The sequence below is a fragment of the Littorina saxatilis genome, linkage group LG9, assembly GCF_037325665.1.
Source record: "Littorina saxatilis isolate snail1 linkage group LG9, US_GU_Lsax_2.0, whole genome shotgun sequence".
Classification (NCBI taxonomy): Eukaryota; Metazoa; Mollusca; class Gastropoda; order Littorinimorpha; family Littorinidae; genus Littorina; species Littorina saxatilis.
In genome coordinates this window covers 24,340,999-24,357,501 of record NC_090253.1, presented here as the reverse complement: position 1 = coordinate 24,357,501, position 16,503 = coordinate 24,340,999, and the positions used below count along the sequence as shown (strand labels likewise).

The 16,503-nt window shown below is 42.0% G+C and overlaps 1 long non-coding RNA gene across 1 annotated transcript; it reads left to right on the top strand.

The window, feature by feature from the left end:
* Nucleotides 1-3,565: 3,565 nt before the first annotated feature.
* Nucleotides 3,566-6,308, top strand: LOC138977395 (uncharacterized). The gene is made up of 3 exons (XR_011459258.1): nt 3,566-4,158; nt 4,848-5,064; nt 6,136-6,308. It is a non-coding gene; the product is annotated as an uncharacterized lncRNA (long non-coding RNA).
* Nucleotides 6,309-16,503: the final 10,195 nt, after the last annotated feature.

The following is a 16,503-nucleotide window of genomic DNA, read 5'->3' as shown; positions in this document are numbered from 1 at the left end:
AGAATGCACAAACTTGATCTTCCGATTCGTTCGTAGCAATAGCAGACGACACTATCGACTCGCACTTTCTTTTTAAACTTCTGTCACGCCAGCCTCTGCAACTGATCTGATTTTAGTCGATAATTATTTCCTTTGCGTGTCAAGCACTGAAATCGGGGCAAAACGTGTGATAAACTGAAGTTTCCACAAAGATATCCAAGGAAAATCGCAGCTGTAGATGTTTCACATCGCCTTTGGCGAGATCTGGCGGAAATCAAGAATATTGCATTCTGGTAAGGCCGAATCGAACCGAACGAGACCGAGCATAAACGAAGTTTAATATCCGCGATTCGATTGGTCAGTAGCAAAAATTGTTCACACGGAATCTCCCGGAATCTTCATCGGTTGTCTTCGGCTCATTGGAATGTCTTCCAGTTGCTGTTACTATAACGGCGCGAAATCTGTAAACGGAAATTCCCGTTGTCCGTGGTATGAACTGATCGTAGCAAAGAAAAGACAACTCATTCCAGTCATGCTAACGTGACCACCGTTGACGATGTGTTTGACTCACATTCACCTCTGAAACATACGCATTTTTTTTCTGTTTTGTGTTTGTTCAATACACAATTGCATACACTTACATTGTTCATTTAGCCGTTTTGACCGTTTATGATTAATTCTGATCTAAAATCAGTACATCAGAGTAACCAGAAGAGGTTCAAAATCCAGAATCAGAAAGAAAACAGAAATGACCAGGGAACAAAAAAATCACTTTTTTCACTGTGGTGTCTGCCCTGCACGAAGCCGCCGTCGGGGGATGACTCCGTGTTGATAAGGTCCACCTGGCCTCTGTCGCAGAAAGACTTTGACCTGACAGGTGTCACAACCAGGCCTTTGCTTGGATTTGCCTTTTTTCGTTGGCAGGTTTCACACGCCGACACAAAACAGTTAATCCTTTTACCGGAAATGTTCGCGTACAGTTTATCTTGGAGAATTATTTTGGTTTTTTTCTCGCCTCCGTGCCCAGTGTTGACACGTGCCTCAGGCAGGACGTCAAATAGTTCATTTTGGGTGACGATGTACTTGGGAGTTTCTTGTTGCGTTTCTGTATCTGTCCCCACAATATCATAATAATTAATTTCACTTGCATTTACGAACGCGAACACATTTGTACGTGTGTGTGTGTGTGTGTGTGTGTGTGTGTGTGTGTGTGTGTGTGTGTGTGTGTGTGTGTGTGTATGTATGTGTGTGTGTGTCTGTGTGTGTGTGTGCTGTGTGTGTCTGTGTGTGTGTCTGTGTGTGTGTGTGGTGTGTGTGTGTGTATGTGTGTGTGTGTGTGTGTGTGTGTGTGTGTGTGTGAGAGAGAGAAAGAGAGATCAACACAAAATGACACATTAACAAACACGTTCACGCAAACAAACTTGATTGTCAATGCAAAATGAACACACGTTTCGAACAAGCTTAAGCACGTAAAAAGTTCAGAGAAAAAACAATGTTCGTGAATTGAGAGAGAGACAGAGACAGAGACAGAGACACACAGACAGAGACACACAGAGACAGAGACAGAGAGATACACAGAGAGGGACACACAGAGAGACACAGAGAGACAGAGAGAGAGAGACAGAGAGGGGGAGAAAGAGAAATCTCTTACTTTGATCACTTTCTTCATCCAAGCAACTTCAACCACATCAAACTTCTCCTTAATGTAGTAAACGTTTCTGTTCTTTCGATCTCCATCGCCGCACAAGACATTCACCACGTACCGGTAGTCGTCTGCGTTGGGCAATGTGTACTTGGAAAACTGTTCATTTTTCTTTTTTTCATCAAAACGCGCACGATGCTTGCCGTCCATGCTGACTGTTCCTCTGCTATCAGCAAAATGAAAGCTTAAACTAAAAGTTTAAATTTGGTATTGTTTGTGAGCTTCAATCACTAAGGCCCCTTGTTTGATTGATAATACGGGCACACGAGAACAAGTATTTTCTCAGGATATGCTCACAAACCGTTCACTCTGTGTGTGGCTCGTGTTCTTTTCTGTTATACTGTCATTGACACTGTTAGAGAGAGAGAGAGAGAGAGAGAGAGAGAGAGAGAGAGAGAGAGAGAGAAGGAGAGAGAGAGACGGACGGAGAGAGAGAGAGATCGACCACACACACACACACACGTACGCACGCACACACGCACACTTAACTTGCTATTGCCGATTTCGCGTAATGGGCAACTTGCTCATTACGCTCAATCGGCTGCCGATTCCGCGTAATCGGCTGCTGAATTCGTGAAATAGGCAAGTTTTAGAGGCGTTTACGCGATTTCGGCAAAACGCTGCCGATTTCACGTATTGGACAGCGTTTTGCCGATTACACGAAATGGGCAAAAATGTTGCCCATTACGCGGAATCGGCAATTACGTGAATTCGGCACGACATATATTTTCCCGGACCTGCATCTCATAGGGGCGCTCCAGATGCACAAAGAGGTGAGGGGGGGGGGGGGGGGGGTCGAACAACGTATCAGTGACGGTTTCTTTAAAAAAAAGAAAAAATCAAAACTTGACTAAATATAAAAAGGATGTTTAGGGAAGGCAAACACAAGCTCTCACATTCCATCTTCCCTCCCACACACCCCTTTCGCCCCCCCCCCTTCTGCCCCCCCCCCCCACACACACACACACATACCTGTCCAATATTGTGCCGGACTCTCTCTCACATTCCGTCTTCCCTCCCCAACACCCCCCCACACACACACACACACACACAATCACAGACCTGTCCAATATTTTCCCGGTCCTGCAGCTCATAGGGGCGCTCCAGATGCACAAAGAGGTAGGTGCCGCCTAACACACATTCTTATACTCTCTCTCACATTCCGTCTTCCCTCCACAACACCCCCCCCACACACACACACACACACACACAATCACAGACCTGTCCAATATTTTCCCGATCCTTCAGCTCATAGGGGAGCTCCAGATGCACAAAGAGGTAGGCGCCGCCTAACACACATTCTCACTCTCTCTCACATTCCGTCTTCCCTCCCCAACACCCCTTTTGCCCCCCCCCCCCCCCCCCCCACTCACACAGACCTGTTCAATATTGTCCCAGACATGCATCTCATAGGGGCGCTCCAGATGCACAAAGAGGTTGGGGGGGGGGGGGGGTCGAACAACGAAGGAGTAAACTATGCATCTTGTTGGTCAATGACGGATTCTTTATAAAAAATAAAAAAAATTCAAAAAATGGATGTTAAGGCAGGAGTACACTTTGGAAAGTACGTTGGAGTAGCCTCCCTTCCCGGATTTAGAACGCGTTTCGTGTCGTAACAGATTATCCACTTATTAGCCATATCCGTATGCAAAATAATAGAATAAACATTAGGAAATGGCAGTCTTTTACAAATATCGACATTCTCTATCAGTGCAATACAAAACAATCGTTAGAACTTGTATTTGAGGGTGTGACAAAAGTTCGCCATTTACTAGCGGACCAACTTTGACAACACACAAACAAGGCTGCTTTTGTCCATGTGGTGTTGGAAATAACACACGTCGATCAATAAAGCTTTCAAGAGACAGATAAGATAAACTGGCTTTGTAAAGTATTCCTGTTTTTTGTTGTTTTAGATTTGAATGTCTGAATGGGTTGATATTTTACAAACACAAAATGGGTCAGAGACGGGCGACTCTCAGTTTCCATACACTGCACACGCTGGATCATTTCTAACCTATCTTACCCCAAAGGGATCTTTAGTCAAAACATTTTTCTGCCTCTTTTACACAAAAAGAGTGTTTTTGAGTGTGTGGTACAATCATTTTTAGCGTTTTTAATCGACCCTGACGGTGGTTACAAGATTTTGTCCATTCATGGTCGAAACTTCGCTTGCTTCGCGGATCGCTTTCGCCGAGCAGACGACAGCTTCGTATACAAATCATCACTGCTAGGCAACGCGAAATTTAATGGAAGTCGATAAAAAAAACTAGTATTCATACAAATAATAAACCAGTTCGAGTTTGTTTCTCGGATTATTCAGACTTTGTCCGATTGTAACCACCGTAAGATAGCAGTAATTTGTATTGAAAAATCAGGTCAATCTTTTTATCGTTTGTTTCCACGACAAGAGTGTGAAATCTCGTTTCCAGCGAGATTATCAACTTCTGCAAACATGGCTGCCAACGGTGCAAACGGTAAGTGGCTTGGGCTTTGTCCATCGATTTTTTCCTTGTCAAAACTTGTAATACCGTCAGATTGTAACCACCATCAGATTATCTGCAACTTTTCTAAGCGAATCTAGCATAAAAACCTACCAGTTATGCATTGTGTTAACAGGATTGACTCGTTCTCTTCCACAGTTGGCGGAGAACGTTTGAATCTTGCTGGTTTTCAGCATTACGCGATCGCGCAATGTTTTTCTTCAAAACGGGACAAAAACTGGTTTTGGTCTCTTCGTAACTACCGTCAAGTTTGGCGGGAAGTTGTTTTGGCCCATTGTAACCACCAGCTGACTGGATTTTGGTCCTTTGTAACCACCATAAGATTGCAGACATTCTCATTTTGGTAAAAGTAGGCTAGTGTTAAAATCCCCCCCCCCCCCCCCCCAATTTTTGTTGTTGTCAGCTTTCTTCTATTTTCGGCTTAATTTCTCACAGGCATGTATTATAACAGCAAACAAAGCTACTTTCAGTGGATTTCGTTCATTAAAGGGGTGTACATTGAATCAGTTTTGGGTCAATGCCTTTTTTTTCTTCAATTTTGGCTTCATTTCTCACAGACATGTCTAAAAACAACAGCCAAACCCACTTTAGTGGATTCTGTTTGCTAAGGGGTATAAATTGCTATGCTCAGTCAAAATTAATACAATTTACTATTGTACCAGGTATGCAGCTCCGAAAAGCAGAAAAGGACCACACACAAAAAAAAAAAAATGCTGTCTACGCTCAGAGGTACCGAGATATGATACGTGCAGACCCAGAATTGCACAGGCTGCAGAAGCTGAAAGACCAAGCACGTAACCAAAGGCGTCAAGCAAACCTGACTGAAGAACAAGCAGCAAGACAACGGGAGCAGAAGAGAGAACGCAGCAGGCTGTGCAGGTAAGGCCAAAAAATAAAGTTACCTGTTTCTGGTCCTGGTCACCTGACCTACCCTACTTTTTGGTGCCAACCCTAAACTTAAAAAAAAAGTTGTTGTTGACGGAAACAAGTAAACAGGGAAACAAGTAAACATGAAAACAACATTGAACAGTCGATTGAAGGGACTTAACCATATCCCAATTGCAAGGGGCATCACCTGTGGCCTACTTCTGGTTATCAATAATGTGTGCATGGTATTAAAAACATCAATCGTGGCAAGTATAAAAAAAAACACCCGGTTGCTGTTATGTTGTCTTTCTTAGGAATTCAGTCTCTTTAGCGTCATAGGTAAACTTGGTTTCTCAACACAAAATTAAGGGCAGATTACAGGTTGTATTTTCATCAAAAAATTTAATTTGAGGTGTCTTGGGGTTATTGTTGATTCATAATCATTAAACCTTTGCAGATCTCCTCACATATTTGGTTTTCATATGTACTTTTGAGTTCTTAAATATTTTATTTTATTATTTTTCCGAGGTGGGTATCAACAAAAAAACAGATCTTTATGCATGGAAAAACTTCATACAGCAATATTCAGGAACATTTTTCTCCATGTTCACGATTCCGTTGGTCAATGTCACCGTTCTCAGGATAGTTTGAAAAGTTTCTGTCTAATTTGCATGAAATTTTTATGTAAATTATGTTCCTTGTATATTTCCCAATGATTGCAAGCACTTTCAGGACTCTACATGCAGTGATATTGTGGGTTTTTTTCAAATCTAAAATTGGTTCAACATTCAGGGTTAGAAATTAACTTTTTTGTTTGAGTGTATTCAGGGCGCACTACTTAAAAACTTTGAGCGCCCTGATGAACCTTTGAGTTTCAAAAATTGTAATATTTGGCAACTCAATCAAGCAAGAAAAATGGTGAAAAAAATATCGAATTTTACACTATAACCTGCCCAGGTTATAAAGAAATTTGATTGGTACTCATTCTCTTCGATGGGTGCTTGAGGATTGTTCATTGTTGTGAAACTGAACATTTTCAGTGCTGCCTATTATAAACTTTTTGTGCCTCCATTGTGTTGACAGGGCAAGGAAGAAAGAAAAGGCAAGCAGCTCGACACACCAGACCCCTGTAACCAGCAATACCAGACGACAGACTAGAAGGAATGTGCGTGAACAGAAGAATCTGCGACAAAAATGGAGAGAACAGAAGGCTGAGCAGAGGAAGAATTGGAGTGGGCAGAAACGCCGTCGTCATAGGGAAGCGGCCCTAGCATACTACTACACCCACAAGAGGAAGCAGACATGTGAGTTGAAAATTGACGTGTTAGGGCATTTCACTTTTGAGATTATAGTCTGAAGTCAGTCATTTTGACAGCTGTGTTCGAGGTCAATTTCTTTCAGTTTGAGTTTTGCTGACAATTGCAGACTTTTTGACTCACATGCGAAGCAAAAGTGAGTCTATGTACTCACCCGAGTCGTCCGTCCGGACGTCCGTCCGTCCGGAAAACTTTAACGTTGGATATTTCTTGGACACTATTCAGTCTATCAGTACCAAATTTGGCAAGATGGTGTATGATGACAAGGCCCCAAAAAACATACATAGCATCTTGACCTTGCTTCAAGGTCAAGGTCGCAGGGGCCATAAATGTTGCCTAAAAAACAGCTATTTTTCACATTTTTCCCATTTTCTCTGAAGTTTTTGAGATTCAATACCTCACCTTATAGGGCAAAGTAAGCCCCATCTTTTGATACCAGTTTGGTTTACCTTGCTTCAAGGTCAAGGTCACAGGAGCTCTTCAAAGTTGGATTGTATACATATTTTGAAGTGGCCTTGACCCTGAACTATGGAAGATAACTGTTTCAAACTTAAAAATTATGTGGGGCACATGTTATGCTTTCATCATGAGACACATTTGGTCACATATGATCAAGGTCAAGGTCACTTTGACCCTTATGAAATGTGACCAAAATAAGGTAGTGAACCACTAAAAGTGACCATATCTCATGGTAGAAAGAACCAATAAGCACCATTTTTGACTCACATGCGAAGCAAAAGTGAGTCTATGTACTCACCCGAGTCGTCCGTCCGTCCGTCCGTCCGGAAAACTTTAACGTTGGATATTTCTTGGACACTATTCAGTCTATCAGTACCAAATTTGGCAAGATGGTGTATGATGACAAGGCCCCAAAAAACATACATAGCATCTTGACCTTGCTTCAAGGTCAAGGTCGCAGGGGCCATACATGTTGTCTAAAAAACAGCTATTTTTCCCATTGTTCCCATTTTCTCTGAAGTTTTTGAGATTGAATACCTCACCTACATATGATATATAGGGCAAAGTAAGCCCCATCTTTTAATACCAGTTTGGTTTACCTTGCTTCAAGGTCAAGGTCACAGGAGCTCTTCAAAGTTGGATTGTATACATATTTTGAAGTGACCTTGACCCTGAACTATGGAAGATAACTGTTTCAAACTTAAAAATTATGTGGGGCACATGTTATGCTTTCATCATGAGACACATTTGGTCACATATGATCAAGGTCAAGGTCACTTTGACCCTTATGAAATGTGACCAAAATAAGGTAGTGAACCACTAAAAGTGACCATATCTCATGGTAGAAAGAGCCAATAAGCACCATTGTACTTCCTATGTCTTGAATTAACAGCTTTGTGTTGCATGACCTTGACCGTGGGTCAAGGTCACATGTATTTTGGTAGGAAAAATGTGTAAAGCAGTTCTTAGTGTATGATGTCATTGCTAGGTTTAGTTACCCTAAAGGTCGAGGTCAAGCATGTGAGTCGTATGGGCTTTGCCCTTCTTGTACTTCCTATGTCTTGAATTAACAGCTTTGTGTTGCATGACCTTGGATGACCTTGGATGTAAAGGTCAAGGTCAAGCATGTGAGTCGTATGGGCTTTGCCCTTCTTGTTAGTTATTATACCCCGCCCTGAAGGGAGGGGGGTATACTGGAAACGCTTTGTCAGTTTGTCTGTCAGTTTGTTTGTTCACTCTCTCAATTTGAAAGTGCTCCCATTCAAGCACATGAGGCTTTTGAACAACGCAATGGAGGTTTGAACAAGAGGGTCCAGAGTGAGGACAGAGGTAATACTCTGAACAACGGCGGGGGTATTCAATGTCTCGCTCCGGCGGACAATGCTTGTTTGCTTGTGGAATGCTTGATCACAAAACTGATCAGATAAATAATCAGAGCCTGGGGAGGGGTTTTAACGCTGATGCATCTCTGTTAACAGGCGCTGATGACATGGAGACGTCACCTGCACCTCAGTCCACTCCTGTGCCTGACGATGCCACACAGACGCCAGCTCAGCCCCAGGATGCCACACATACACCAGCTCAGTCCCAGGATGCCACCCAGATTCCAGCTCAGCCCCTGTCTGCATTCAACAAGAAAAAGGAGCGAGCGGCAAGAAAGATTCTTTTCAAAGACATTGCGCCAAATCAGTTTGGCGCTGTGATTGCATCCATCCTGAAGCATGCCAAAAAATCACCACGAAAGAGGACAAGCCTTCAGTATCATCTTGGAAATTCTCCTGAACTCAGGAAATGCATCAATGATAAACTGAAAGAACTGAAGAAAAAAAGAAACTGTGCTGCTAAAACTGCGAGAGAATTGTTTGAGAATGTGCTTGGGGTGAAGGGGAAGAGGGGTAGAAAGAGAGAAGCAAAGACAAAGAAGGGAAAGGCAAAGGCTGCTAGAGAGGCTGTCCTCCAGTACCTGGAAGAGGTGAGCATCAACCTCCCGGGAAAAAAGATGGTTGACCGAAAGTCGGGCAAGCCAAAAAAAATCTTGCCGAAACGGACCAAGCGGGTCCACAGAGAATTTGTCAGGGCACACCCTGTGCACAAAGTGAGCCTGCGCACGTTTTACCGCCTAATCCCAAGTCACATTCTGAAAGCGAAACATCAGGCTTTTAGGCAATGTCTGTGTGAGATTTGCGAAAACTTGGATTTGGCGCTTGATGTCTTGAATGTCCACCTGGAGATTCCAATTGATGGTAGGGATGTGCTGGTTGACGGCACGCTGTGTCCAGACCCTGATTTAAACTGTCTGGAGAGACAATGCCATCAATGTGGAACAGATAAATTGAAAGATCACATTATCACAAATCTCAAAACAAACCCGACGGCCACTGTGAAGTGGAAGGTCTGGGGCAAGAACGGTTGCCGGCGCGACAAACTGATCCAAGAGGGCACTCTGGACCAGTTGGTCGGTTCAGTAATGCAAATGGCACAGACATTTGCAAGACATACGTTTGCCCATAGATGGCAATACACGCAGATGCGCAATGTATTGTCATCTATGGACAATCGTACTGCTGTCTGCGTGTTTGATTTCGCAGAAAATCACTTGTGTCGCCACCAAGATGAGGTTGCCTCAGCCCATTGGGGCTACAGCCAAGTTACCGTCCACCCAGTAGTCTGTCACTACCGCCCTGATGGTGGGGAAGCAGTGACAGACTACCAGGTGTTCTTGTCAGATGATTTGAACCATGACTCTGCCATGGTTCAAGCCATACTTGACAAAGTCGTTCTTCATCTCAAAACCCGTCTTCCAAATTTGAAGAAGATTGTTGTCTTTTCAGATGGATGCGCTGCACAGTATAAATCGAGGCTGCCATTTTTTCACTTGGCGAACAGAACAGGCATTCCTATTCAATGGAACTTCTTTGGGTCGCGACATGGGAAGAGCCTCTGTGACACTTGTGGGGGTGTTGTGAAGCGGTTAGTGGATGAAGATGTACTGGCATCGGAAGTGGTTGTGCAGAATGCAGCACAGATGTATGAACACTGCAATCAGAACTACCAATTACCAGAAGATGACAGTCCATCCTCTTCCACCGTCCGCAACTTCCATTTGATCGAACCGAAAGACGTCGACCGCAGTGTCTCCTCTAAGGATGTCAGAAAGCGAGTTCCAGACTGCAGGAAAATTCATAGTGTTCACTCACTTGGCAATGGCAAGATCCTGACAAGAAAATTTTCCTGTTTTTGCCCGGGCTGTCTTGTTGCTGATGGAAGCTGTGAAAACACCCGCGTCACTGGGATTTGGAAAGAGGTGGTGATGGGACAGGATGGAGCGCCAACAGGTGCCGAGTTGCAGCAAGTTGAAGAAGCAGAAGAGGAGGAAGAGAATGACCCCGAGTCGCAGCAAGTTGAAGAAGCAGAAGAGGAGGAAGAGAATGACCCACCTCCATGTGTTGAAGCTATTAGAATCCCCCCGCGCACGTATTTCCGTCGCCTGTTGCAAGACCTCAGCTCCTGTTCTAGTTTCGCGGAGGTGGAGGCAGTGATTGACCAGAGACTTCCAAATGACCAGTATCCCTTACCCCCTTTAAAAGAACACACCTTTGTCAGTGCTCATGGGGTAGTTGATGCAATGGCCAAGGAACTTCTTCCTGATGACTCGGACATTTTCCCTGTGATGACAAAGGGTGATGGAAATTGTCTACCTCGCAGCATCAGCAGGTTAGTCTTTGGAAACGAACGTCATCATGAAGAAATGCGGTGTCGCATTGTTGCTGAAATGGTTTTGAACAAGGAAACGTTGCTCTCATGCGAGGGTATCTGTCAAGAAGGTGAGCATGCTTCACGCATACAGAAGCTCATTGCCATTCATGACGAAGGATCAATTTTCCTTGAGGATGGTATCCCTGTTACCCCAGAACAGCTGCGCCAGATTTTTGACAACGAGGTTGTCTTTGTGGCTCAAGGCGCTGCTACCATGGGTATCTGGGGACTTTGGGCAGCTGCCTGCTTTCTGGGTGTGAAGGTCATCTCCAGATACCCTGCTGGTTATGGGTGGAAAACATCCGCTGAACTGAATGATAGAATTCTCTGGCCCAGTTCAGTGGATGTGGTTCACCCAACTGATCAAATCACATTCCACATCTTGTGGTGTTCTACAAGAGATGACATGACAAGACAGCACTGGGTGGCAAATCATTTTGTTCCTTTGATGAAACTCCATTGTGCGCCAGAGAGTGTCTCGGTTGTTTCATCAGATGAACAAACCGATGGCCAACCTGAGCCAAGAGTTGGCGACACCTTCCTTGTGCTTTGGAAGGGAGTCAAGTGGGTGGCTCAGATCCTGAGTCATAATCCTGAACATGAGACTGTACTGATCTCCTTCATGTGGGAGAGAGGGGTTGCTGGCACTGGTGTATATTACTGGCCAGGGAAGGAAGATCTGTCAGAAGAGCCAGTCTCCTGCTTGGAGAAGAAAGTTACCCTAGCACTAGATGAGAAACTGAGCACGCACAGGCAGCAGTTCTTCCAAATTGTGTAATTTTGAAGCCTTGGTCAGAAACAGTTTAAAGGCACACTCCAGAACAGGGGCCTCATACTTGAAAACCGAAAAACATGATGGGAATCTTTAAGAATTTTGACTTTTGTCTACTTATGATTTTTAGGTAGCCATTTGTCAATTATACTTTGGCTGTTTTCCCGCACCTGAAAGAAAATTAAATGCATAGTGTAGAATTCAGATTACAACCTGCTATTTAATGCTGTTGAAATTGATTGTGCAACCAATTCCACACCAAAGGGACGTCAAGCACTGAATTTAAAAAAAAATGTTTTCTTGTTGCGGCAGTTGGGGGGGGGGGGGGGGCCTTTAAGTATTATTAACAATCTTGAAGCACTATTTAGCTCAAAGAAACCTTAATCATTTCGCTTTTGTGCTCAATCTCTTTCAAATCATTTTGCCCATTTACAGGAATACGCTTATCATCAAAACTAGTAAGTCCTGAGTGACTCAAGTACCTTCCAAAAACCAGTCTGTCTCCAGCATGTTTTTGTTTGCAAGTGTGAAGTCATTAAATTGTTTTTTGCTGCTTTGTAATTAAACTTTGATAGCCTTCATGCAAAGGTATGACATTTTCAGTATATTCCTACCTATTCAATGGGTTGTCTTGATTGTAAATCACTAGACATATTATGTCTGATGGTGGTTACGACTGGACCAAATTTTTTGGGGGGCTGTGTTTTGCTCATTTTGATGCAGTAATGATCAATAAAAGCATTGTTTGTAGTTTACCTGAGCTTGTTTTGTTCATATGTAATGTGTATATAATTCCAAAGCAGTGTGTGTTGTATTTCAGAAAAAATTAAAATTATGTCTGATGGTGGTCGCGAAGGACAAAAATTAATTGTTAGTTTGAAATAGTACATATCTACTATAAAGTTGCAATTGCTGCACTGCAAACTGTACTTACACAGTTCACAATTGAGCAAGCATAACATTTGTTTCAAGGTTGTTAACAATCAGAAATAGCTTTACATTTTGTCCTCCTGTAACCACCATCAGATGTCCAGCGTCGGCATTAACAAACAATTACAGAAAACCCACAACAACTATTATCTTTTTATCCATAAATAAAGACACTTCATACACAACACTTTCATGAAACACAAACAAACAAATGAAAATATTGATTTTTTTCCCACCAACATTGTCCACTTTTGGGTGGCGAACTCTTGTCTTGATATCATATACGACATGTCGTGCGTGAGAACGTGTCAGTAAACAAGCACGTGTTGCGGCCTGGCTGAAGAACCCTACGAGTCAATCTAAAACAGACAAGTAATGGAAAGCAGTCTGCGGATAAACATAACAAACTACTGATGAAAAAGTGTGTTCATCCCTGCCCTGGATAAAAGACATCGGACTGATGACAACGTGGCAGCGTTCACGCAAAAAGATTTTTTTCAGATTATCGCTTCTCATTTTATTACACGTACTTGGGGCAGATCTGAATTTCACACTGGAAGATGACAAATCGGTCTTGTGAGTTGAGAACCACATGTTCTTTGCCGACAGAAATCACGATGGAACAAGATGCAGATTGCGTTGAAGAGATGTTTGCAGATTATCGCATCTACATTTTATTGCTCAGATCAATGCACGTAGTTGGGGTAGATCTGAATTTCGCAATGGAAGACGACAAATCGGTCTTGTGAGTTGGGAACCACATGTTCTTTGGCTGCAGAAATCACTATGGGACAAGATGAGGATTGTGTTGAGGAGGTTAATACTGACTGACTTTAGATGAAGAGTTCCTAGACCTGGTTTTTGTAGAGAGGCATCATGATGATATCCTGTTTTTTACATTTAGTCAAGTTTTGTTTTAACGTTCTTGGTGACAAACGCGCCAGAATCGCACGAAGATCGAACTCTCGAAGAAAACAAGTTTATCGCTGAACATCGGAAATGTAAAAGTATCATTGCTCTTCCTGCCTGATCAGTCTCCCCGTTAAATCTACGGCTACATTATTTATCAGGTAACTTACCAAACCGGAGTGCGCGCGTGTGTGTGTGTGTGTGTGTGTGTGTGTGTGTGTGTGTGTGTGTGTGTGTGTGTGTTTGTACACCGGATTACCACCATCAACGCACCCTTTTGGACTTTTCTACGTAACCTTACTATGCCTGCTGAGTGTGACATTCACGAGGATTATTGTGATTCTTGGACAATCGTGTGCCTATGCTGGACTTGCAGGAAGACAAACGGCGTCGGAACGGTATACGTGCTGCCAAGTGTGCACGTCCAGAGCGCAGTGTGAACCGAGAGTGAGTGTGTCATTGTGTGGAAGTTTTGCTTGATTGATTTATTCATGATTTAATTTGCTTTTTGGTTCAATAGTAAAATCTGTGTACGTTATACTTTGTATTTTGTGGTGTGATTCGCCCGAGTGCGAGACCCCCATCCCCGAACGCCTCTGTGAGTGGAATTGTATACTTGTGTAACGTGAGTGTGTAGATGAGAATGTGAAAGTTGCTTTGGACCCAGACACACACAGCAGACACCAACGCAACAGCTAAGTTTCAGCCTGACAAAGAAATTCCAGTGACACAGCCTAATGTCTGTACTTGTTATTTCTCTATTGAAACAAATGTTTCAAGATCTTTAGGCCAAAACAAATAAATTGTCTGTTTCTATTAACATGGCTAAAAAAAATAGGGTAGGTAGGCAGGGATTTTTTTGTTTTTGTTACCAGGATAGAATTCTTGAAAATAACTAAATGACACAAAGAGACAAGACTCGCTATGGATAGATTTATAAAAAAAAAATATTAAAAAATGTGACAAAGGATATAAAATGATTGTTTTACCTGGTCTGGAATCTTCAGTTGTAATTGCATAAAAAAAGTCTGATATATATATATATATCAATTATCATGTTAACTTTTTCTTAAAATGGGTGCATTAAATCCTAGTCTGTTTGTTTTTAATGGACTAAGCAATCCTTGGACTGACAGAAAAGATGTATTTTAAAAATGTCCAGTTGCTTTTACTTATTTTTCTAATTGGAAGAGAATATGCACTCTTTTCTGTTCAAATGGGTTGAGGGCAGGGGTAGTAAAAGGATCACAGTTCAAGATTTTGCGCGACAAGAGGTGTGTTTCTTTTAACTGTGATAAAGAGCGAAAACTCAACTTGGTATCTAACACTATTTTTGAAACCACTTTTGCACTTTTTTTCTTTTTTTTCTGTCTTCCAAACTTCTAATTCAGCTTCAAAAATGATTAAAAAAGTGGGTTTTTTTTCTGAATTCAACAGTTAAATCACTATGTTGGATATTCTATTTTGCTTCCCTATTTATCTTCTTAAGTTTTTGATCATCTGATTACCTTGCTTTTATATTTGGAAGATAATACATATATGCACTCTTTTCTGAAAAATGGGTAGGGGTTGGGGGTAGTAAAAGCATCATAGTATAAGATTTTGCGCCACAAGAGGTGTGTTTCTTTTAACTGTGATGAAGAGGGATAACTCAACTTGGTATCTAACACTAGTTCTGAACACTGTAACCACTTTAGCACTTTTAATTTATTTTTTCTGTCTTCCAAGCTTTAAATTCAGCTTATAAAATGAGTAAAAAAGTGTGTTTTCTGAATTCACCCGTTAAATCACTCTGTTGGATGTTCTTTTTTGCTTCCCTCTTTCTGTTCTGAAGGTTTTGATCATCTGACTTAGACTACCTTGTTTAAAATTCTATTTAGAAGATAATATGCACTCTTTTCTGAAAAATGGGTAGGGGGTGGGGGTAGTAAAAGCATCACAGTTCAAGATTTTGCGCGACAAGAGGTGTGTTTCTTTTAACTGTGATAAAGAGGGATAACTCAACTTGGTATCTAACACTATTTTAAGCACTTTAAAACAAATTTCTGTCTTCCAAGCTTTAAATTCAGCTTATAAAATGAGTAAAAAAGGGGGGTTTTTCTGAATTCACCAGTTAAATCACTCTGTTGGATGTTCTGTTTTGCTTCCCTATTTCTGTTCTGAAGTTTTTGATCATCTGACTACCTTGCTTTTCTATTTGGGAGATAATATGCACTCTTTTCTGAAAAATGGGTAGGGGGTGGGGGTAGTAAAGCATCACAGTTCAATATTTTGCGCGACAAGAGGTGTGTTTCTTTTAACTGTGATGAAGAGGGATAACTCAACTTGGTATCAAATACTATTTCTGAACACTGTAACCACTTTAGCACTTTTAATTATTTTTTTCTGTCTTCCAAGCTTTAAATTCAGCTAATAAAATGAGTAAACAAGAAGGGCAAAGCCCATACGACTCACATGCTTGACCTTGACCTTTACATGACCTTGACCTTCAGGGTCAAGGTCAAATAACTAACTAAACCTAGCAATGACATCATACACTAAGAACTGCTTTACACATTTTTCCTACCAAAATACATGTGACCTTCAAGGTCATCCAAGGTCATGCAACACAAAGCTGTTAATTCAAGACATAGGAAGTACAATGGTGCTTATTGGCTCTTTCTACCATGAGATATGGTCACTTTTAGTGGTTCACTACCTTATTATGGTCACATTTCATAAGGGTCAAAGTGACCTTGACCTTGATCATATGTGACCAAATGTGTCTCATGATAAAAGCATAACATGTGCCCACATAATTTTTAAGTTTGAAACAGTTATCTTCCATAGTTCAGGGTCAAGGTCACCTCAAAATATGTATACAATCCAACTTTAAAGGACCCTTGCGACCTTGACCTTGAAGCAAGGTCAACCAAACTGGTGTCCAAAGATAGGGCTTACATTGCCCTGTATAGCATACATAGCTAAGGTTGCCATTCTCGATAACTTCAGAAAAAAATGCGAAAATGTGAAAAATTGTCGTTTTTAAGACAACAATTACGGCCCCTGTGACCTTGAACTTGAAGTGAGGTCAAGTTGCCGCACATGTTTTTTGAGATCTTGTAACCATACACCATCAGGCCACATCAGGTGTTGATAGACTTAATAGTGTCCAAGAAATATCCAACGTTAAAGTTTTCCGGACGGACGGACGCCGGGACGGACGGACGGACGGACGGACGGACGACTCGGGTGAGTACATAGACTCACTTTTGCTTCGCATGTGAGTCAAAAAGTGGTTTTTTTTCATAATTCACAAGTTAAATCATT